Below are 25000 nucleotides of genomic sequence, written 5' to 3'. Positions count from 1 at the left end.
AGCGTGCTACTTTCAATGGTATGCAAAGTAATGAATACTTAAACACAAACTCTCTCTCTCTCTCTCTCTCTCTCTCTCTCTCTCTCTCTCTCTCCTCTCTCTCTCTCTCTCTGTATTAAGCTTCCGCCTCTCCTTGCAATCGCCAATAAAAACACACGATAGTTTCATAAACATCTTTCTTACTGAAAAAAAAAAACAAATAATGTCATAAATTGTTAACCTATTTAATGCAAACCGAGAATTCGTAAGACTTCGTTAACTAAATCACATTAATAAGAGAAACAGTATTCTCTGGCTAACAAAACCCAAATTAGAACATCGATACAGACGAGAGAAGCTAAAAGGAAAGCCTTCAAAACTTCCAATTACTGTTTTGATTCTGTACTTCAGTCTGATTATCTGACGTCATGTCTAATGACGTCACTGAATTCAACCTTTGATCATGATGAAAAATGGTTCACGATTCATAAAATAAAAGTATCTGTACATTAGAAGAAGAAATGCTTTGAACAGGTGAATGTAAACACTTCATGAGGGAGTTGCCTCAAGGTGTATAAACATCTCAGGGTAACGTTCACAATCAGGCTGTGCATCGTGGTGTTGAGGAAAGTAAACACAGTTAGTTTAATATCATAGCGTTGTGCTAGATATGCAACTAATCTTGCTTTTGTTTTGTGACAAAATGATGGAAAAACCCTTTCAAGTCACACGGTTGAACTGTCGTAACTTAAGAGTAAATGTTATCTTGTCGGGCAGGATAACACGAGTCTTATATCATAGATTATACGGTTCAGCTTATTTGTTGCTCTCTTTGTTTATGCTCTTGTATAGTTTATCATTTACTTTTCCATTCTCTTCACAGGTTAGTAAGAATTAACTATTAAAATTATATAACATTGTACCTGAGTGTCTCTGTCTCTGTATGTTAGTAAGTCTGGCTGATTCTCTCAATGTTTGTAAAGGACACCAAAGGCTCTCGACAGCATTTCCATTTCTCGCTTTCAATAAAAATTTTTGGTGAAATATAAAGAAAGTAGCTTTGCCAAAATCCTCTTTTCAGACAATAAAATTTTTCTCCGGCATTGGTCGTGAAACGCGAGTTGTCTTTTGGCAATGTTATTCCAGTATTTGAGTCACAAAATAGTTTTCTCTCTGTTTTGTTTGTCCTTTCTGTATTTTATTTTGGGTTGGTTGCAGTTGCAAACTAGAAATATAAATTGTCCCTTTGCACGGAGTTTTATGCGTTCAGAAATCGTATTAGGTTCATCCAATAGCCAGTCTCGGCGTCAACGCCATCAGATAATTGTAGTGACTTTGTACAAAATAAACACGTAAATGCTTTTATACTTACGTATAATATATGTTTATATACATTCATCCACAAATGCATGTGTCTAACTGTAAATAAACAATTATTAGTAAAAATTGTACATCCAATAGTCAGGTTCAGTGTCAACATTCAAGTATACCCTAAATTACACACAGTCACACACGTATACATAAATACGCATACATATATATAAGTTCATTCACAGATTTATTTGCCAACGCGAAAACATGTATTATAATTATTTAACGTCTCTTAAAGACCCATTTCCGCCACTTTCAACGACTCCATTAGTGAAAAGGACTTGGAAACTTTCCCATTCTCTCCTGAAAATTCGAGCACCCCTCAGCTGTCAAGACTCAAGACTTCAACAACGAAGATGAAAGTGTTATTGGAGGCGCAGGAGGGAAACTGACCGCTCATAAAGCTGCCATTGTAAAAGAAAAATCATCAAACATCACTGGAAGGGAATGAAAAATTAAATTTAGACTAAAGGTCAAGCGCTGGGACCTATGAGATCATTCAGTGCTGAAATGGGAAATCTGGCAGTTGCCCAATGAAACAATTGTTAGGAGAAGGTGGAAAGTAAGAGGGAAGGAAGATAATATGATCGGAGGTACAGTAATCTATAGATTCTGCTTCAAGAATGTCTTTTTTGCATTTTGTTTTCCGAACTTTGACCAGTTCATTTTTCATTTGCTCTTCTAGGAACATTTCTTGTCTATATTTTTCCCAGTTTTTAAGCACTTGAAATCACAACGTGTTTTGAGAAAAAGGAGCGAGTTATTTAACGGGGAGGATCAATGTATTTTTTTTATTTGAATTGATTGAAGTATAGCATTCTTACAGCCATTCAACTGTTCTAATGCCTTATGAGCATTTGGTTTCATGTGGTTGGATGACCTTCCATAGGCTGACATCTGTTTCATTTCCTACTGGGAACTTCGACTTACCTAACTGCCTCTATCTATCTGAACCCTGATTATATGACCTCAGTTGCTCGTTTGGGCCAATACACTTTTCCTCAATCCACCAACCCTCAAACTTTCGACGGCTTTTTTGTTCTTGTTTTGCTCAGATTTCGGAAATTGATTGCCTAAAATATCCCATGATATGTTATAGCTGTATGTTCACCAAATCTAGCCATAGACAGGGAAATAAGGACTGGAAATTTAAGTAATTTCAGGAGAGCCTATTGTTCTGAATATTAAAGTTTATGCTAAGCAAAAATATAAAGTATCCTCCCCCCCCCCCCCCTCTCCCTCCCCCCCCCCCTCTCTCTCTCGCTCCTCTCTCTCTCTCTCTCCTCTCTCTCTCCAAATATCTACATAGCCTGTAAAATCCCCTCCATGGTTTCCCTCTAAATCTCAATCATTATTATTATTATTATTATTATGATTATTATTATTATTATTATTATTATTATTATTATTATATGATCCATTTTCCTGCTGAGCTACATTGCTCTTACCTAACCATCCCCCTCCCCGCTTCACCGACATGCAATATATCTCCCTCGCGACATAACCACTCATGATCTCAGCGCCGTTCCTGAAATATGGGTTTCTCTGATAAGATTAGCGTCGAAAGACGCTATTTCATGTAACAGAATGATGAAGTTTGGACTGCGTCTTCTAATAAGCATTAAACTCACTTGGATCAGAAATATTACTTTCGTCAGTCTCAGGTATAATGTTACTTTTACCTTCGTCAGTTTCAGTATTGTCCGGTCGCGTCTTGGCAATTGTTGTGCCTTCCTTCCTCATATTTATTTTTTTTGGAATGCAATCGTCGTCTCGTGTTTAATTTGACGGAATTTTGTTATGTCGTGGAAGCCGCAATAAAAGCCAAGTGTTTTATTTCGTCTTCATTCGTGGAAGAGAGAGGTCTAACGGGTCGCATTCAGCTAAATTCTCTTTCGTTCTTTGTTTTGCTCTTCTCTTCCTCTCTTAGCCTTTAGTCTTCTCCTAATTTGGGTGTTGCTACGATGCAGGCAGGCAACTAAAAACAATCAATCAATCCCCTCCCATTTAACCACCCCAAGACTGAGATCTTCAATGTAATTGTCTTGGGCTTGCATATATACATTCCTTATTACTACGTCGGTTGTATCTCATTACGGAATGATTGGGTAGTTTAATTATTCCATGAAAATCATGCTATCTTAAACCTGCACTTCAACAATTTAATATTCTATATTGGATTAGTTACAAAACGTAAACACGTGCACAAATATAAAAACAGCCTGGAAATGGAATACAATATTTGGGGCAAAGGCCCAGCCCTATAAAACAAAAATAAGTTGGAAGAAAGAGAATGTAAAGGTGGGTACAGTACAAGGAATCAAGAGGTTGCAATTAGGGGTCGAAGGGACGCTTCAAAGAACCTTAAGCAATACTTACAATAAGCCGCGTGAGGTGCACCGATGCAATACCCTCTACGTAGTAAAAACCACCACACTGCTCCGCAAACTACATAAAACTAAATGCCGCATTCCGTACTACGAGCCAAGACTGTCTCTTGAACAATAATGTCAAATACCAAGAGACTAACAACATTACAGTTTGGAAAAAGGTTGTGCCACTGTGAAAGAAATACCTTCTTCCTGTGACGAACAATTACCTTTCAGAAATGGCTGTCAGTTTACCTGGAGCCAGAAGTTGTCCTAGTTATGGCAAAATTACACCGCCTAAGTCGTTACGTTGTTGATGAGGGTACGTTACGTCTTCTTTCTCTTGGGTGTCAAGGGATTTCCTCATGAAACAAATGCAGAAAATTATTCTTTAACTTAAGTTTTGCCGTTAAAGACAGTAACTTAATGTCCTTTCACCTGGATGCAATTTTAATGAGTTAAGAAAAACAACAGTTGCATAATCATTATAGTCCTCATAAAACAGTGAGTTAATTGTCTGTTGACTTTTGATGGATGACTATATTAGAATTATAAAAAGGTGCAGCATTATTTCATTTACACTAGACACATACCAAAAATATGAATACAGAGGAGAGAGAGAGAGAGAGAGAGAGAGAGAGAGAGAGAGAGAGAGAGAGAGAGAGAGAGAGAGAGAGATTTAACAATATCGACACCGGTTAATGGAGTTCGATAATGTTTGGCTGCGAAAACCTAACCTGACCGAGCAACATCCCCTTAACCAACAACCAACCCACCCATCCCGACCCCCCTCCTGCTACCACATATCTAACTGCTATTACTTTAATACTGTTACCTTACATCATTATCATTAATAACCTTTGTCTGCTCTTAACCTTCAGTTATGGAAGACTAAGGTCCACTTTTATTAACAAGACAGAAAATAAAAATGATTCAGATATTGTAGTGTCGTTCTTCTGTTGAGATGAGTTTTGCATATTATTATTTGCTTCCACAAAGCTTCAGTCAATGTTTACGCTGCTTTCCATTATTTCTCCGCAATAGCACGGCTATACATCATATTTTGAAAACCGCTCAATTCCAAAAATGCATATCAATTCTTGTAAGTCATTTAATTGCGGGACCTAAAATCATTATACAAAAAAAAAAGTTATAATAATAGAATTACAACACATACATCGTTTTTATCACGGAAATTAAATTCACATTTCAAAACAAAATGTCATTTTCTCTGATGCAAAATTTTTCCTTCCGTCTGCAACCCATCCAGACCTAAACATTTCGACAAATCCAAGTTTTTAGCAACACATTTCCCTTGATAAATGAACATCGTAAGTCTTGGAAAATGTGGTCTTGGAAGTAAATGAGTTCGAGGAGGAAATTGTTTTGGGAATTACACGTAGAAGGATTACGGCGTTTTAAGGTAATTGAATTTTTTTTAAGGTAATTGTATATTTGTTTCTTAAGCGAAGACTTTCAAGGAATTCGTTTCCGGAGTAAAAACTGGCAAAGGACGGCTTTGTCCTTATTTGACAGGACTATGAGAAAGGAATAGGAAAATAAGAGTTAGGCCAAAGGCCAAGCACTGGGACCTATGAGGTCATTCAACGCTGAAATGAAAATTGAGAGTAGAGAGGATTTACAGGTGTAATAGGGGGAAAATCTCACGGTTGAATTATGACAGAGTTGTTAAGAGAGTGAAAAGTAAGATGTAATAGAGAGAACAAATGAACGGAAGCACAGTAAAGGGAAGGAAAAGGGCTGCAGGGACGATGCAAAGGGTCCCTGAGTAATGCCTGCAGTGCACCGCGTGGGGGATTAGGCGAAAGAGATGATTTACACCTTTACACAAAATTGTATTTGAGTACTTCATTTCCAAAAAATATAAATCTCCTATTAACGTTCGTTATCAATGATTTATCAATTTATCATATCTCGCCTAATAACCTTTGTCAGTCAATTAATAAAGTGTACCAGGGAGCATAATGTTCATTAAAGAAACTTCTTATAGGTGATCTCAGATTACTATTCGACAGAGTTAAATACACAGTAACTCATACGCAATCATACATATATGATGAATATTTCCCCAGTTTACCTTATTTCAATTTTTTTTATCCTTGAAATAATAGCAGTCATGAAAACGAAACTGAAGTAACAAAAGATCTCTTAAGCATTTTATCTATATTATGAGAACTATTTAAGATACAGCAGCACAAAGGGATTTGCCCGTTTACGGTTCTTGAATGTTCTTGGACAAACAATAATACCTGTACCGTAATCTTTATCAAAGTACTAATTTGGCATAAAAGGCTATTTATGTAATATATTTTGAACGAAAAGGAACTTGAAAAAAATTTTAGGCCTAAGGCTAAGTTCTGGGGCATATGAGGTAGTTCAATAGTGAAAGCGAAATTGAGAGCAAAAAGGTTTTGACGGTGTAACAGGAAGAAAACCGCGCTTTTGCACTTTTGGAATTAAGATTTCTAAAGAAACAAAAACGTTGTCCTCGCGTTTAATACTACATCTGTAATCTTTTCCTAATCCATCAATTTCCTTTGCTGAATTTTCTCAGTTTTTCATTAAAGTAAGCTCCTCTCTCTCTCTCTCTCTCTCTCTCTCTCTCTCTCTCTCTCTCTCTCTCTCTCTCTGGGTGACTGCATTTGCGGGCCCTAATCTAAGTAAACTTTCATCTTCCATTCTCTGTTTCATTTTTTCCCAAAAATGGCGTAACAAGAACATTCTTTCTATTCAGTCCAGTTGTGTATCCCTGCCATTTTAGTGAGTGTAGCAGTGGGACACAGGAAGACCTGCATTTAAGAAGATTTGGAATAATTTCCATGTATAATTACAGATACTCAACATATAACCACCATTACTCCTGCTCCAGTGCGTTCAGAATTAAGACCATCAAAGTCATGGGAATCAGACCCTTTCATATCAAAGACTAATGTCATATCGTCACGCTTGCCTAAGGACCCATTGGGAACGCTTAAGATACCGAAAAAAGAAACATAATATCGTTCTCATTAAGTGCAGATTGCTGATAAGCAAATGTATTTCAATTATGTTAAGACCATCGAGAAAGGACTTGGAGTCCTTTGATCAGTCCCTCTCCAAACGTCAATCACTTAAGAGGCATTATTGTGTTCGTATATGTAATCTCGAAATCATTGGTATAATCCATTGCTTGGAGGATTTTATTCTGTAATGGATCCCCGTAGGGGGGAATGGTGAGGTCTGTGCACCTCTGCACGGTGCACTGTAGGCATTATTTCAGGGCTTTTGCAGAGTCCCTTCGGCCTCTAACTGCAACCCTTTTCATTTGTTTTACTGCAACCCCATTCACATTCCCTTCCCCCATAATCCTACCAATGGTTTCATGGTGCAACGGAGATGTTTTCCTCCTGCTGTGACTTTAAAACTTTTATACTCGAATTTTCCATTTCATTACTGATTGACCTCATAGGTCCTACTGCTTGGCCGTTGGCCTAACTTTTATATTCCGTTCCATTCCGGAATGGATAGCTACTGAAAGAACATAAAGATAGTTTATTGGGATTGAAATAAAAAATCAATGGTATTCCGCCATTCAAAATAACAAGGGGTTGCCTCTTGAAACAAGAGGAACACTGTCACTGCCAGTTTCAGGCTACAACTGCTGAATCGGGAGTGACGTAATTACTTGGTACAACGTTGCCATACGGTAGGAAAAACATTGGCACTGTTCCAGCTATGGAGCGCTGCTCACGAAGACCTCTGCTGCATCACCCAGACTTTAATTATTAATAAATAATGAAAAGTTTCTGTTTTTCCGAAGTAGTTATCAACTTTTTCTTCTGCTTCTTCGTTTCCTCTTCCTATCAGCTTGGTCACTAGTCGGGATCGCTGTTGTTTTCATGATCCTTCTCCAACTATATTTCTGTTTGCAGATGTTTTATGTTTATGGACGTAAGCCCTTCCTGACTCCAACCTTCCCTATTTATCCGGGCTTGGGACCGCCACTGGCTCGGGACTCAGCAATTATAAATTTTCTTGATGCTTTTTGTTTTACCAAACGGTTAATTGTTGACCTCGTGACGTCACTTTAATTAACAAGACTTTCGATGAGAACAGCAAAAGAACCTACATCTTCAAGAAAGGTTACTTTTTTTGCCAATAGTTATTTGGATTAAAACGATATGTAAAGTAGCATTTAATGGATATTTGAAAACTTCGCCATTAACAAGATTTTGAATGAATTCCGTTAAGCTAAACATCTCACCGAAGGAAGAAATCGGATTTTCCTTTTATTATATGGCTAAGATTCGATTTTATTCGCTCGAGGCTTCTTTCCCCATTCCTTTCTTTGATATTGGATATCAATAAATTTGAGGGGACCAAAATGGGTAATGGGTTTTTCAGCATTCCCCCTTATACTGGACTCTTTTCCAGCATCGGTACTTTAGATATTTAGGTATTTTTCTACGTTGAATTTTGTTTCCATAACGAAATTTTCCTTGAAAGTAAAAGTCTACTTCAAGAAAAGGAAGCATTTGCTCGTGTGGAGATGCATTTCCTGAGACAACACCTCATTGTTTGTCCTCAAGACAAACGTTTTATTATTTTCCTGTAGTTCAAAACGTTTCCAAAAGAGTTTTTTTTTTTTTTTACAAAACATTTTCCTTCCGGGAACTATTTCAAAGAAAATTTTTCCTCGCCAAGTAAAAGAGCTTTTTCCAAGAGAAAACGTTTTGCTGTTTTGTTCTCAACATGTAAGTGGTAGGGACTCGTACCTATGAAATACACTTCAAGACTGAATTAGCCGGAAGGGAGGTGAAGAGTTTGCTGAAGTGAAAGGAAGGGAGGAGGAGGAGGAGGAGGAGGAGGAGGAGGAGGAGGAGGGAGAAGGAAGTAGTAGAATGGTGAGTGGCCCCATGATGTTCATACCAGGTAAATATAATCTAAAATTATGAATTATTTAACTTTAAAATTTGTATAGAACCCTGGAATTTCTACTTGATTTTTTATTTTCACTTTGTCTTTTAATATTTCGACTTCCATTGAATATTTCCAGTCTTATTTTATAGTTCCTTTCAATGTATCAATTTGTACTTGTTATCTATATAACCTTTTGGTGTTCCGATATTTCGAATAGCATCTGATATTTTCACCTAATATATCATTTTGATATTTTAGTTTCCATTTAATATTTCCTTTTAATATTTACAATGTCATTCAATACTTCCCACTGGTATTTAGTCTTCCATTTCCACTTCATACTTGTTCTGATATTTACATCCTCATTTGATATTTCTTTACGATATTTAAATTTTCATTTGCTGTATGAGTTAGTAATTAGATATCTTTTTATGTTTCTATTATCATGAAATATTTCCATTCGATATTTCCATTTCATGTTTCCATTTTCATTTAATATTCCCATTTCACATTACCATTGCCATTAAGTATTAACATGTCATTAGATATTTCCATGTTATGTTTCTATTTCCATTTAATATTTCCACTTTTATATAATATTTCTACCTGAAATCTCCATTTGCATTCGGCATTTCTATCTATTTCAATTAGAACTTTAATTGAAAATTCACGGAGCACAGTTTCTTCAGATCAGTTTGAATAATCAGGAACCTCTCTTTCAGGAACAATCTTCAAGAACCTCTGAAGAAAAGTGGAATTTGTTTTCAACTGCAATTTGTTAAGTCTGCAGAATAAATGGGAAAGATTAAGCACAACTACAATGACTTAAAAGTCATATGATATTACAACATGCCCGCATACATGAAGGCATAATGAACAGTTTTCAACTGATTACATATATTCGACGCGTTAGTGAGCCAAGAAAACAAACCTTGTCAGTCACGTGCAAGTGGCAACGGGTCATAATGAGACCTGCATCTGTAATTGGTTACACATAATCAATTACATTACGCAGATAATTGGTTTATAATTATGAACTTCAAAGGCTGGATCAAAGTCTCTTTGAGTAAGGAAAGCGTTTCACAGGAGGAAGTCACTGATGCCTCCAACCCGGTGGAGCCATTAGGAAATCCTATTGCTTAAACAAGAGAACGGGGTATAATTTCCTTTATAATTCTACCCAGAGCCGAATGCATTTCAATTATGACTGGGAGCGAAGGTATGAGTGACTTTGATCATTCCGTCTTCAAAGGACGGTCTGAAAATTGGCATAATTAATCTCCAGGCTTAATAATGTGTGATTATGTAATCAGTTGGGTCGTCGTGGGTGTTCCTTTCGCCGGGGGTGGGGGCTCAGCTCAGTAATGGGTGCTTTGTCAAACACCACTCGTTTAAACTGAAGTGGTGTTACCGTGGGTTTGTATCGGAGTGGGATGACAAAACTACTTGTTCTTCAATTTGTTTAAATTTGGATGTTCACTAGTCATATCTGATTCCAGGCAATCTGACTCAGGGCCGTATCCAGAAATCATACGACGGTTCTTTGTATGCGATCGTCATGGTCTTGCCCTAGACCTTGGTCTTGCCAAGGTCTAAAGTTTAGACCTTGGGTCTTGCCGTATCCAGAAACCACACGAACATACGCAGGCCTTCGCATTTAACGATGTAATTTTGGAACCATAGTGAGCGACGCGTCGCATGGGTACCCCCTTGCGATGGCAGAATTATAAGAATATAAATTTTAACTCTACATTAAAATACATTTACCAAAGTGACTCATCAACAATGTCTATCGAAAATACGAAACAATTTGTGGTAAAAAGACATGAATAACAGCACAACAAAGATCTTGAAATTAATACTTTTAAGAAGTCTTTGCTTGCCCTAAATGCCGACGATGGATGAATTCGAGCTCATCGTAACGTAAACAATCGGTCAATCACCTCTGTTGGAATTCTTTTTCTTCAAAATAGGCTTCGTTGATGTGTTTAGAGTTTCCCTTACAATACAGAATTACGTTTTTAATTGGTATACATCTAGAAATCTTAATGTGGTAGTGTTATATTGCCCAAGAAAGTTAAAATCAGAACAGCCACTTGAAGCTCACAAGTAGGCTAGGCTGGTGATGCAAGCGTGAAATTCCACGTAGGCTGTTTGTAATAAATTAGAAAGTATGGTACAGTGTGAATGACTAGGTTAGGTTCCATATGATACAAAAATGACATTGCCCAACCCTTTAAAAAAAAAAAAGAATGAAGCTAATTGCCTATGGTAGTGGCTACCAATATGTATGGATTGCATGGCTTTCACAGGTAGTGAATTGTCAAATCTAGGTATACCTATAGTGGTAAGCCATATTACTGACTTCTGACAGGCTAATAAAATTCTAGTTCAGTTACGGAGAAAAGTATTTCTCTCTCTCTCTCTGTATTGATATATTTATTAAGGAATTTTCAGTATTTTCGTTAGGTTTAATACCTAGATACCAAAACCATCTTGGAATGCTGTGTTCCTTTCCTCCCCTGGGCTCCACCTGATTGAAATATGCATCCGTAAGTAAACAGGCAGAGGCGGCGAAACAAAAATTAAATAGCTCATCTTATCTTTTACTCAGAAAAAGTTTCAACAGCGATACAGACTTTCAAAGGAACTGTCCCCTGAATTGTTAGAGAATAGAATCTGTTACCTAATTCTCTGAAACAAAGAGGTTGGTATATCCAAGGCACTTGTGTATATATTATGTATGTATTGAACATTAGAAACACTATTTATTTAGCTTTTCCTTCGTTTTTTTTAATACAGGGAAAAATTCAAATTTCAATTTCCATTTCATTTTTTAGTGTATGTTCAATATGAAATTTTGGTCAAAAGCCAAACACTGAAAACTGTTTGACATTTAGCACCAGAAAACTTAATAAGAATAAGGAAGCACAAGGTCAAAATGGACTCCAGAAAGAGGAAAAGGGAAAAAAATAAATAAAAGGGCCTAAAAAACTTATCTGCACCAGCAGCTGATGCTTGAGGCTAGATCTGACAGCAACTCTATGAATCAGGCACCAGTTACTGGTCACTAACCCTCCCCCACAGAATCTTTAGGTTAGGTTACCTTACTTTACCTTCATGCTAAATTGCAGATTAGGTTCATCTAGTCTTATTACAATCTCCCTTCACAATTTCAGCCTTTAATCATTTATGCCATACATTCCAGCTGCCTTTTCAAATTTCACACTTCTACTGCCTTTTAAACCTCCCTCCTCTAAATAGGTCTCGCATTTTCAGCATTCTTCCTGTCTCATCTATGCAAGTAATCACAGCACTTTAGTAGCTATACAGTGTTGATTTTATATTGTATTTTTTTTCTTTTATACATATTCTATCCTCACTTTTTCCCTGGGCTGCTTTCCTTATTGGTACCCTTGGGTATATAGTTACTTGCTATCTAATCGGGGTGACAGTGTAATTAGTAATACTACCACTACTATAATAATCAGTGAGTTTTCCTGGACAATGTTTTTTTTTCAGTCTTTATCATATTACTCCTTATATATTTTATGAATTTAAGTAACTAATTTCCTTTTCCAGCTTGAACAGTTTTCCTTCCTGTGTGTTTAGAAGGATACTTACTACTTTAGTTATGAAAAGTTTGGCTGATGACAGTAATAGTGATGCAGTATATTACAGTTGTTTTTCTTTTATTTCTTTACCAGGAAAACTAATTCCTCCACGTAATCAATTTTTTATTTTGGTAACCTTAAGGTACATGGCAACTGGAAATTTCCAGTAGACATTGGGATTGTTCAGATATGGCCCAGAGTAGTGTGTCGAGGTGCCTTATGGATGTTTACGCTGCTATTGCCATCCTTGCACAATAATTTATCAAATTCCCAACTCCACAGGATGAGAACAAATGATGATGGAGTTATCACAAATAGCTGGAATGCCTGGTGTAGATAGGCTGTGTGGATGTTACACATTTGTACCTATAAAGAGTCCAGGAGGTCCTGATGCAGAATTTTACTCGTGCAGAAAAACCCCTTTTCTATAAATGTCATGGTTGTATGTACTGCTTCTTTAAGGTTCACTAACGTAATTGTAAATTGGCCAAGCAGTGCTCATGACTCCAGAATATTTTCTACTTCAAGACTAACAGAGCCTAGAGTCGGGCATGTACAGAGGTGTTTTGTTGGGAGACAGTGATTATCCAAGCCGTTCTTATATAATGACACCATTTCTTGCTGGCAATACTACACATAAACATAGACGTTATAATGATGCGCACATCAAAACTCGCAATCTTATAAAACGTGCCAGAGGACTGCTTAAATAAAGGTTTGCAGTGTTATCAATACCGGTCAGAACTAAGTTGAATAATACTAAGAAAAACTTAATAATTGCTTATGCAGTCCTTCATAAATTGTGCAATAACAAAACAGGATGAAGAAAATCTTGAATTGGATGATCCTGATGTGGGGGTATCATTGAAAGAGCTGACAATATCCAAGGAGCTCAATGTAGGGCCCACATTCTTGACAAGTTTTTCTTAAGTTTAGCTATATTTATTTTCTGTTAATTTGGTTTAAAGTAGTGCAAGGAACCCCCAGTCCTGGTAATTTGCACTTTAATAACAATAAATCTATAATTTTATTACTTGCATTATTTAAGAACCATATGAATTGAATAAAGTGATAACACATTAACCAAAGAATGCTTTTGTCAGAGCTAACAGCTGTATGCCATAGGTAATTGAACACGATACCAAGAAAATGAAAATACACTTCTTATCGACTTAATGAGATATGAAAATATAACTTACATGTCTGCCTTTAAAAAGGTACACTAATGGATTTATTTTACTTATTTTCTGGTTCATCCTGAAAAAAATATTCAATGGCAAAAGCAATCTATAGTTAAAAAGAGGTAATTCATTCTAGATTACTAGAATTGACTGAAAGGATAAATATTTTTTAACATAAGAAAAGATTTATTCAGGAACTCTTACTACCATAGTTGTCAATCTGACACCCTGAGAAAGACACAAATGTTGTACTTGCAAGATGAAAATGGTGATAAAAAAATTTGAATACAACTTGTGATTCAGGTTAAATCATAGCTATCTGGACCTGTTGGTTCAGGTCAAATCATAGCACCATTATTTAGACCTTTACTTATGATGTCTATATACATATTCAGAAACATTGGTTTAAGAATTATATCATAACGGGCTGCCAATGCAAGAGCCAGTGTCCTGCAGAAGGTGAGGGCAATCTTTAAGTAAATATATCATAAAAATATGGCCAAAGTAATAAGGGGGACAATAAAATATTAAAAATAGCCCTAATAAGTTCTAACACTGATAAATTATCCTGTGTACATATTATCCCTATCACAGCATAGGCTACCAATTCAGAAAATATAATTTCGAAGTAAACCATGTAATGCATGATACTCAATACCTAATTTCACTTATCAGATTCATGAAAATAATATGATACCTAATATCAAGATGCAAATGGACATATATGATACTCGATACCTAATTTCACTTATCATCAGATTCATTAAAGCACTACAGTATTATATAATACCTAATATCACGATGCAAATGGACATATTAAACCTATGTAACAGCATACAAACTAAGAAATGATTATTTGGAAGTATACATTGTACTGTTTGGTATCAATTAACTAACTTACAAATAGGAACACCTGATTCATGAGAGCACCTTCATATATCATAGGTAAAAAATAAAATATAACTAACACTACAATCACAGCAAAGAAAAATATGAAATGGGGTTGGTTTGGTTTATGGAATTTAGGCATAATGCCAATCAATGGGGCAACTATGGCCATTCAGCATTACAGAAAATGATAAGTTAATTGCTGACCATATGATGAAACCTTCATTAAAACACACCTATCAGTGGAGTCATTTTTCTCTCCTAAAAGCAAAAACAACTTGATCTATGGAAATAACACCTACTGTAACCCTAGCAATAAGGGTAAATTCCATAAACCAACCAACAACCAATACCTACTTTATTCATATGAGTTGCGCATTGCTTCATAGGCAGATTTTGCACTGTCAAGAAAAGCATTCAATTTAGCAAACAGTCATTGCTGATGATGCTTTCATGCATCATCCAAAAATTCATTCATATTGTTAATTAATTTCACCTTTTGTTCATGCTCTTTTTGGCCATTATATGTTGCTCCTTTTCATTTTCCATTCTGAGATGATGCAGTTCCTCTTGTCTTTCCCTACACTTGATGTATGCATCGTCTAACTTCAATTTTTTGGGTGAAGAATGTGCTTCCTCTGTGGGTGTAGAAGACCGAGGTATTGGAGATAAGTGATGTGTTGCGCAATTTTGGTGAAGTTCTGCCTGGAGTTACAATAGGCGTTGAAGGACGGGAAGGTTCATGGGGAACTATGGGTTTAAAAATTAAGTGTTCCATTGAAGACGGTGATGACGTAGCTGACCGATTAAGGAATGTGGATCTTCGATTCATGATTAGACGAACACCACTTTCGATTGTGCTGAGGTTGAAGGCAAATGAGAGGTTGAAGGCAGTGGCTCCGTAATACCTGAAATATTAGGTAAAATAAATAATTGATCTACAGCACTTAGATGTAAATCTCTTCTGCAGTACATACTTCTAAACCGAGTTTACAAGTGCTGGAACCTTTAGGGTCATAAAGCATTGAAATGTTATCTTAAACCCAGTCATCATTAATAAAAACATAACCATTTTGCTTTCCCCCAAGCCACTACAAACTTTTCAGATAGGTAGAATGTAATGGCCAGAAAAAAGTGAAGGTTCACTATTTTATCAATTTCATTCTTGAAAACATCAGAGTACTTACTTATTTAACATCATGTATGGGCTCTCCTGTTTCATCAACTGGATGAAATGTTTCAAAAACGTCTTTATCCATGACCAATTCTTCTGTCATCAGCGATGCAGCTATCACAAAATTTCTGAGTGGTTTCGAAGATCTGGTGGAGGACCACCACCAGTTCTGCATAGCTTTTTCTTGACAGCAGCATCTTCCTGCTTCACTCTAGTAAAAAAAATATATATTAGAATAAAAATATGTTTTCCATTGGTTTTCTAATATATTCTAACAACTGTGACTTTAAAAATAGATTGTATTGAAATTTAAAAATATAACAAAAAGCCTACCATCCTGTGTACTTCTCTTCCACCTCCAGAATAATGAGTTAAAACATCTGTCGCATGATTGAATTCAAAAGAAAAGTCATTTGAGCATTTACACAAGTATTAATGAGCACTTAAGAAAATAATGTGATCTTTATGTAGCTGGAAATGTTGGCTGCACATTATAAAGCATAATAAGGGAAACAACCAAGTGGCCTAGCTAATCCAGTCTTGCCCGCTTGTTGATCCACCCTCCAAAAAAGTACTTTAACACGTCCTGACACTGGAGATGGGCACCAGTCATGAGTCATCGGTGGTGGGAGCAACACCTCAAGACCTTTACTCTCCTTTCGAAGTTAGCAAAAGTACTTTTTGGAGAGTGGATCAACAAGAGGGCAAAGAGTGGATCACTAATCCACTCCATTTTTTCCCCTTTAATACCACTGAGTTAATGTAGCCTAGCCTGAGCAGTTCACATAGCTGCAACAATTTGTCATAGCCAAGACTGGTAGGCATTGTGCAGTCTTCAGGCTCCAGACATGCTAGCCTACATGTGAACTCAATAAAAAAAAAAAAAAAGGGGGGGGGTGGGGGGCTAGCTTATTTCAGGTGTTGCCTACTCCAAATCATTTGACCACCTACAGACAAGAGCCAAGATCTCAAATGTTGGTTTAATCTTTTAAAAACAATAACTGGGACCAGTTTGCAAGCTGGTTTCACATGTTAGGGTAAAAAAGTATTCATACTTCGTTAATCTCATATAGCTACCCATAAGAAAAATAGCCAAAGTTTTACCATCAATTTTACAGTAATAAACTGGCTAATAAGCTAATGAATGTTTAATTTATTTGCAAATCAACCCATTAAAAATACGATAAAACTGCGGTTGTGCTCTAGCCCTTCTATCCACCAGGAAATTGTAAGATACCTCCACTAGGTATTCTAACCTAAATGAGAATATTACCCAAAATTCCTATGATAGACATTAAAAATCCATATCAAATTATACATATCTAATGCCTGATACACCAAATGCTTATGTAATAAGCTAGAACATTACTAAAACCTAACTTTCCTAGAGCACCCCCTCACACCCCCTATGATTTGGTTAGCATAGCCTTATCCAACCTATTCTACTATGCTCCATTCTATTTATTTGAAGATAATATATTTATATTATATAATAAAACTTTTAGATGAAAAATGGTGTTTCCCTTGGATTAGCTACGCTAGGCTAGCCTGATGTGAGTAGTGCTAACAATTGAACAAGCAGCACTGGCCTAGGCCTTTCATAGCATAAATATCTTTTAACTACTAACAGTTTACAAACCATTTTGCCCCCAGCGGCCTAAATTTGCTCTGACTACAATTGCAAAACAAAAATGCATCCTTACTTGCGTTTTACGTGGTCGAAACAGCGCTAGACCTGCTTTGATGACCGTGGAGGTTGGTCTGGATACATGGCGTTGAACTTCAAAGTAATTTCTTGCCATGCCTGACGTTTTCTCTCCAAAGTTCTACTTCCCGTCGATCGGTCGTTGATAACACTCTCATAGTTCCTTTATCAAATTAAGCAGCATTGAAACGCTGAGAAATCAGCTACTGGGGGTGCACGCTCCATATTCCGGTATCTTCGTAACTTGGTGAGTTGCGTAGATTGCTAGCGGTAACCAAAGACAATACACGAAAGATGGGAAGCTCATGCCACAGCCGCATCGGCCGCATACAATTTAGTACCTGGCATGAAATGAAGATGGCGGTAGCATTGCACCTGCCTACATCGTCTGTTTGTTTACTTTTTCACAAAGCGGGGCATTCAATTTCAATCATGAGTGGGCGTAGCCATCATCACCCGTGTGTGGTTTGCAATAAGTCGAAAAATTATTTTCCCCATCTGATTTTTCATTGCTTGTTTCCTCAGAATAAAGAAAGGTAATATAAAATCATTACATCTGTTTACAAAGTACTATGATGACTTTTAGAGAAAATGAAGAAATAAAATAGACCAAAGCAAAATTGAATGTCGGTGCAGTGTTATTCCGAAATAAATATTGGAAAATATTTACAATACGGTGCACGCCTCTAAGGGGAAAGAAAATATATTTATATGTGATTTTCGACTAGAAAAAAATATTTGCCATTTGAAACCCCAACAGCCAACCTAACCTTCCTGGTAGTGTACATCAGTAGCCTAATCATGTCAACAGTAAACCTAACCATATCAGCAGTACCATAACCATGCCAAGTTACCTAACCAGGTTAATAGTAATTTGCAATGGAAATGAAGCTATCTTGCAAAACATATCAAAATCAACTAGAAAAACTATATTTTCTTGTCATTTAGAGGCGTCAATTGTATTTCAAATAAATACCTTAAAGTTATATTTGCATATCTTGAAAATCTCTAGAAATATGAAATAAACATACCAATTCCTATCACTGTCATACAATTCGTGAATATTGGGTCTCCATGCCTTTTCCATATAGGCTACTCACAGCAACTTTGATATACTGTATATATACTGTAGTTATGTTATATTCTCAGCAGCTTAACCTTGGGTTGTAGTTATAAATGTTTACCTTAATTTTTCATTAATAAGCAAACTATTTAGCAAACCAAAGTTGTTCATCAGGAAGGATGGAACTTGTGGGAGCATTCATATGGGAGAGCATAAGTAGGTTAGTTAAGTTTAGAGTGTTTTACTTTAATTTCAATTTCACCAACCTTTTAATCTATGATTGAATTTTCCTATATGTATGGATAAAAGCATTCAAAATAAAAATAAAAATACATGCAAACCAGCATATCTGCTCCCACAAGATCCATTCTTACCGGTTTCATCTATGTTTCTTGCATTATATGCTCATAATTGTTCAATTTTTTTAAAATGAAACCTTGTAATTGGTACCAACACCCCACAGAGTATTCCAAAGTAAATTTACCATTTGGCAGCAAATGTACACAGTAATACAGTAGTAATAAATTGGCAAAACAAGTTGTGAAAACCTATGATATTTGCTTGTACTGTACATGATGCAAAAAGAAACATGGTTCAAGTTAATTAGAATAAATGTTTCAAATTTTTTTAGGAATGTGTATGCTTCTTGCAGAAAGGCATTTTACTAGAAAATACCAGGCAGAAGTGTTGGTTACATTACCTTCATAAAAGGGTGCCAATTGAATATGCATTTTTGAGAACTCCCACAATTGGGCTATGAGATTTTGATAAATTGTTATAAATAGCTTCTGACTTGATCAAGAGCTTAATAAATAATCATAAATATAGTAAACTGTATTCATTCCTCTAGGTTCTTTTTTTTTTTAGATTTGTCTTGGACACATGTGTATTGTTTTATGTACAGTATATAATATTTTAGGAATAAGTACCTAATATCAGATATATAATTATTAAGAAACACTGTATCTTGTAACTTCCCTTAGACATGGATTTCAACTTCCCTCAAATGACAAATGATGAATTGCCACCCTGCTTCATAATATCTATGTCTATGTATTTGCAGATGCCTACAGTGGATTAGAGTTATCAATATTAAATGTCTTCTTGATTAAAAGTACAAAATATGTCAACAACTGTTTGCAGAGTATGCAGTCTTCACCTCCGCAAGAACTATGTGACTCCGGATTCCTCAAGACTCAATAAAAATGCATGTCCAGATCAAAATCTTGCAGGTGTGGATGAATATGTTATTGCTATAATATAAATATGTTGTTATATACTGTAATTTGTTTTATAATACATTTTTATAGTTCAGTATTATGCACTGAAAATGTTAGTTATACTAGTAACTCTTCCCACTTTCACAGGTAATCCAAATGATACATCTGCAGCACCAGCAATAACATACAACTCTGAGTGCAGTACTGCAAACATTTTGAAAAGCATTTTTGAAAAATCTTGGCAAAGGTACAGTTCAGTGGCACCATTTTTCATTTTTACTTCATTAATATTGCTTTTAAAGGAGTAAAATGTCAGTAGGTAATAAAAACCTGAAGTGTTATGCTGTAATTTGATTAGCATATACAGTATACTAGTGCCTGTTCTAAGTGAAAGTGTACTAGTGCCTGTTCTAAGTGAAAGTGTTTAATGTGATTTTGTTTAATAATTACTCATTTATTTCAGATTCAGTAACCTTCCTATAAATTATGACCCAAGTGTCAGACCAGTGACATTGTGTATGACCTACATGAATTTACAACAGATTTAGGTATAATCATATGGCTACTTTATCCTGGCCCATGCATGCATTGTTCTCTGTTAATTTTCTTAATACAGTACACTATATTAATGACATTCATAATGATATCTGATATATAGAGTAATATTTAAAAGTAAAGCATTTAATCAATATTTTAAATTAAACTTATAAATGAATAGTCTCTCTGCAACTGCTTCACCCCAAACTTAATATCTTTCCAGTGGGAGACTGCAGTTTCTGACACCCTCATCATTTGAGCCCCACATTAATCCCAAATTTTGTAAGTTACTTTATTTTAATCATTAAGATTGGCTAGTATTCTAACTATAAGTGAATTAACATAAGATTTGTTTATACTGAAGAAACTTAACATATAACAATTTGATACATGATTTGCCATTTACTAAAATACAGTAGATTACTTATGAGGTGTGAATGATAATAAAAACTATACATTTTCCTATATGCAATTCCAAGTATTGATAGGTTCCTTATAAATAATTTTTTACTTGAATGAATATACAATACCTCTTAATATAGTCTGTAAACTTAGTGCTGTTATATGAAAAATAATCTCTGTTTGATTTTACACAATTTTTTTCAATTTTTTCCATTTGTAATTTATTATGTACAGTACTGTAATTTTCATTATTTGTGTCAAATTTGTGTTCATGATATGCTAATTGATATTATATTCAGTTGGATTGGGGCATTCTTTGGGTGACAAGCCCCCTCACTTGTTGGAAATGAATCTGATGTTCAGGATGCTTCTCCTTTTGGTCCCAGTGTTAGGCTATTGCCTGAGAACAATACAATAAATCAATCAATCACTCCACAAGTTCCTGTTGAAGATCTAACAGTAGACGTGCAGATTACTGAATGTACAGAATCTGGTAAGTATCTTTATAGATTTTATATATAATTTCAAGCAATGATCAGTCAATTACAATACAGCAGACGGCTGGAACTTGTCGTTAATCCGTCCCTATACGTATATATACCTAATTGAATATGTGTTTTTCAGATAGTAAATCTGATATGAAGCAACCTTGGCTTAGAACAGCATTATAAATCTAATCAAAAATGGAAAGCAAAGATGGAACAGATTGCTCACTAAAGTTCAACGTTTGAAAAAGGTACAAAGTGATTGCACAAAATGTAAATTGCCCTCATCAGTTATCCGAAACGTATCAAAATATTTGAAAGGTTATGGATTAGAGTTTTTCAAATCACAAATACTGTTGAGTTCTGTAAAGACTAGGGTCGACGATACTCCCTGGCCCAGCGCTGTCTTGCTTTAAGTTTACACTTTAGAAATTCTAAATGCACCGTTTCCTATCACAAATATTTATTTTGCCTACACCACGCAGGATAAGGAACTGGATTCAGGACTCTGAAATTAAAACAGTGGGTGGAATGAATCATTATTCGGATTATTGAAAGAGAAAGCAAAAGCAATGACACAACAAGAAAGGGTATGTGTTGTTGTTTTTGATGCCATTTCCATACAAAGAATTCATTAATTATGATGTCCATCGTGACAAGTTTTCATGGTTTGGAAGATCTGGGAGAATATGGAAGCTCAAACAAACCAGCAAAAGTATGCAATGGTCTTCATGGTCAAAGGTCTAACTTCAAAATGGAAACAAACCATAGGTTATTTTCTTTTCCATAAGAGCATAAAACCAGATGTATTGAAAAACAATGGTCACTGACTGTTTAATGAAATTACAAATGACAGGACTGAGCCCCAAATTTGTTATTGCTGATCAGGATGCAACAAACAGGAGTGTCTTTACAAAACTCAATATTTCACTGGCTTCACCGTTTACAGTTGTAAATGATAAAAAAAATATATATTTCTTTATGATCCTCCTCACTTGTTAAAGAGCAGCAGGAACAAAACCTTATGAAAAAGGACTTCTAGTAAATGAAAAAAAGTATTAAATGGAAATATATTGAAAAAGTTCTATGAAAGAGACAGCAGAATGTCCTTGAAATTAGCTCCAAAGCTAACTGATAGACATATATATTGTAATTCGTTTGAGAAAATGAGGGTAGGTTTAGCTGCAGAAGTTTTGAGTCACACTTTGGCTGCTGGAATAAATACATATTCTGAATTAGGTGCTCTACCAGAAGATGCAAAGTTATACAGCACATTTCTTGAATGAAATTGATAGTTTATTTGACATTTTCAATAAGTAATCATATCACGTCATTACAAGAGCAAGAGATGCGCCTTCAGTTCAGCTAATGGTCAGTTAGAAAATCTTAAACATTCAGAACTATGGTTTGAGTTCATTAAAGTATCTGGAAAGAGCACATTCATTTCCATGTATTGCAGGATGGCAACTCAACGTTAAAAGTTTACAACATTTGTGGCATGATTTAAATAATCATTATAATTTCAAGTATTTGCTGACAAACAGATTCAAAAACCAGGATGCATTGGAAAACTTTTTTAGTAGTGTAAGGAATGCAGGGGGGAACAATGATACACCAACAGCGGAACAGTTTGTGAAAATAGTTAATGGCATAATTTCAAATAATATTATGCTGAATTCTGTGAAAGGTAATTGTACAAGTGATGCAAATACAATAATGGACATCTTGAAAGGAAATCAAAATGATAATTTGCACACTGCATTACAGGAAGATTTTGGAGAACTCCTTTGCACAAGAAAAAGTTATGGACACCATCAGATGCTCTTGCAGATTTTTTTCCTCTTTTAATCCTGATGAATTTACACCAGCCGATGAGCCAAGAGAGATTTCACCCATGAAGAAAAAAGGATGAAAGTACTTCTGTAGGGAAACATGAATCCATTTCTGTATATTTTTCAATGTTTGATCCCAACAGTCAGAATGATGAGTCATTTATTGACTATACTTCTACTAAAATTAAGGAAAATGTAGTAACATATGTATCAGGTTACAAATGTAAAAAATTAAAGAGTCACATATGTCCCAAATGTAACTCATTTACAGAAGACAGGGTACATGATACACCAGTAAGATCTGATCAGATATTTTTATGTCACAAGGACTCTGAATCAATTAGGTATTTGAAATATGCAAGTACTCATATTATTTGTTACTGCAATTGAAGATATATTTGAAGAATATATAGACAACTTTATTTCATAAACAGATATTAAAGCAAACTTTACTAAAAAATATTATAAAAAGTAAAAAAATATTATAAATCTGGTATATGTGAGGTTGCTGAGAACTTGATTATAGAATATTATATAAAAATGCGACTACATTATTTTGCCAAATTTTACAATCAAACTTTGATAAAAAAGAGAAAAGATAATAATGACTTTAATGCAAGAAAAAGAATGAGAAAGGTAATTAAAGTGACTCATCAGTAAAATAATGTCTAATATTTTTTTCAGGGTTTTAGTGGCCACTTCCTGACTTTGACATACAAAATGTACCGTATGTATTAATTCAAGTTTTCATTGATTTTAAAATGAAAGATTACTTATGCATGTACTGTATTTATTTTGTTTTTGCATTCCTATGTTTTTTCCTGTTGCATGATAGCATCCTTTCAATATATTATGTTTATCAACTTCATTATACTGTACTGTATTATTTCTTGAAGTTTTGTATTTTTTTACTTAATTTGATATACAGTATTGGCATGCTTAATTTTTTATTTCTAAACCATGACAGTTTTTTGTTGATGATATCCCTTTTTTTTTTTTTTTTTTTTTTTTTGAGCATGTTACGCTTGTTTTTTGTAGTTTTGAAATCTAATTGTTTTGGTTGAAGGATTTATCTGTGGTTTTGTTACCTATTTGATTTGTGATTTCAATTTTTATTTGCTTTTTATGAAAATTAAGTAAACCTAGATTTTTGCTTATACAGTATTCTGTAAAATACAGCATTGCATTTGTTATAAAAGGGTACCTTACTTTTACTACTTTGTTGTTGTACTTTTCTTAGTTTTATTATCAAATATTGCTTAACTTTTGCCTAATCAGCATGCAAGTTAAGTCTGCTTTTTCATTTTGATTTCATATTATTGGTTTTGATTATCCATGCTTTGTTTGCTATTTAAATTCTGATATATGCATGTTTTGTTTGCCATGACTTGTATGACTATTGCATGCAAATGAAACATGTGCCATTTCTTTTACTTTGTTTATGTTCTTTGCAAGAACATTTGTGTATAGTCGCTTAGGTATGTACAGTATACAATCATAAGCACAAGCCCAAAAAAATGAAAATAATTACTGTATACTATATTGGTGAAATAATAAGATAATATGAGAATAAGTTTGTTTCATTCTAACTGCCCTCTCAGTTTTAGATAAAGATACTTAGCAATTAATGTTACATTAACTGGAGGATTTTATCTAATGATTCAGAAATGCCTAATATATAAGTCATAAGCTAATGATAGAGCCCTATAATCATGTTAACAAGCAATATTAATCGATTTAGTATTCAATAATTTATAAAGAGAAGTTTTATTGCAGCATAAGAATAAATTTTAACATTTAAAAAAGCCGCGCGCTAACCTACGCCACAGCCGAGTTTTAGTTGAGGGCATGATCAATAGATGGCGCGCATTCTGACGGGTTGGACGATGTTTTTTTTATGGTATTAATAGTCAGTTTCCCATCTTTCGTGTATAGTCTTTGGCGGTAACTGTTTGTTCAGATTTCCGCGCCAAATCAGAACAGCCAATATCAAGTATACAAAATATACTACAGATATGTAGTATCTTTTTATAATAAATAATAAAGACATAAAGCCATTTTAATTTAGCATTATGGTAATAAAAGATATTGTCTATGATACTGATACAGCCTTGTAATCATCGATTCCAGTCATTTCATTCCCAGTAATCGCATATGTTGGTAAGCCTGTTTAACCAGTGAGGCAATGCGATGGGAGTTCGGCCGTCGTACGATTTCTGGATACCACGACAACCCTTCGTTTGAGACCATACTACCGCGA

The sequence above is a fragment of the Macrobrachium nipponense genome, chromosome 7 (genome assembly GCF_015104395.2).
Source record: "Macrobrachium nipponense isolate FS-2020 chromosome 7, ASM1510439v2, whole genome shotgun sequence".
NCBI classification, from domain to species: domain Eukaryota; kingdom Metazoa; phylum Arthropoda; class Malacostraca; order Decapoda; family Palaemonidae; genus Macrobrachium; species Macrobrachium nipponense.
Note: the sequence above shows the minus strand (reverse complement) of the source record.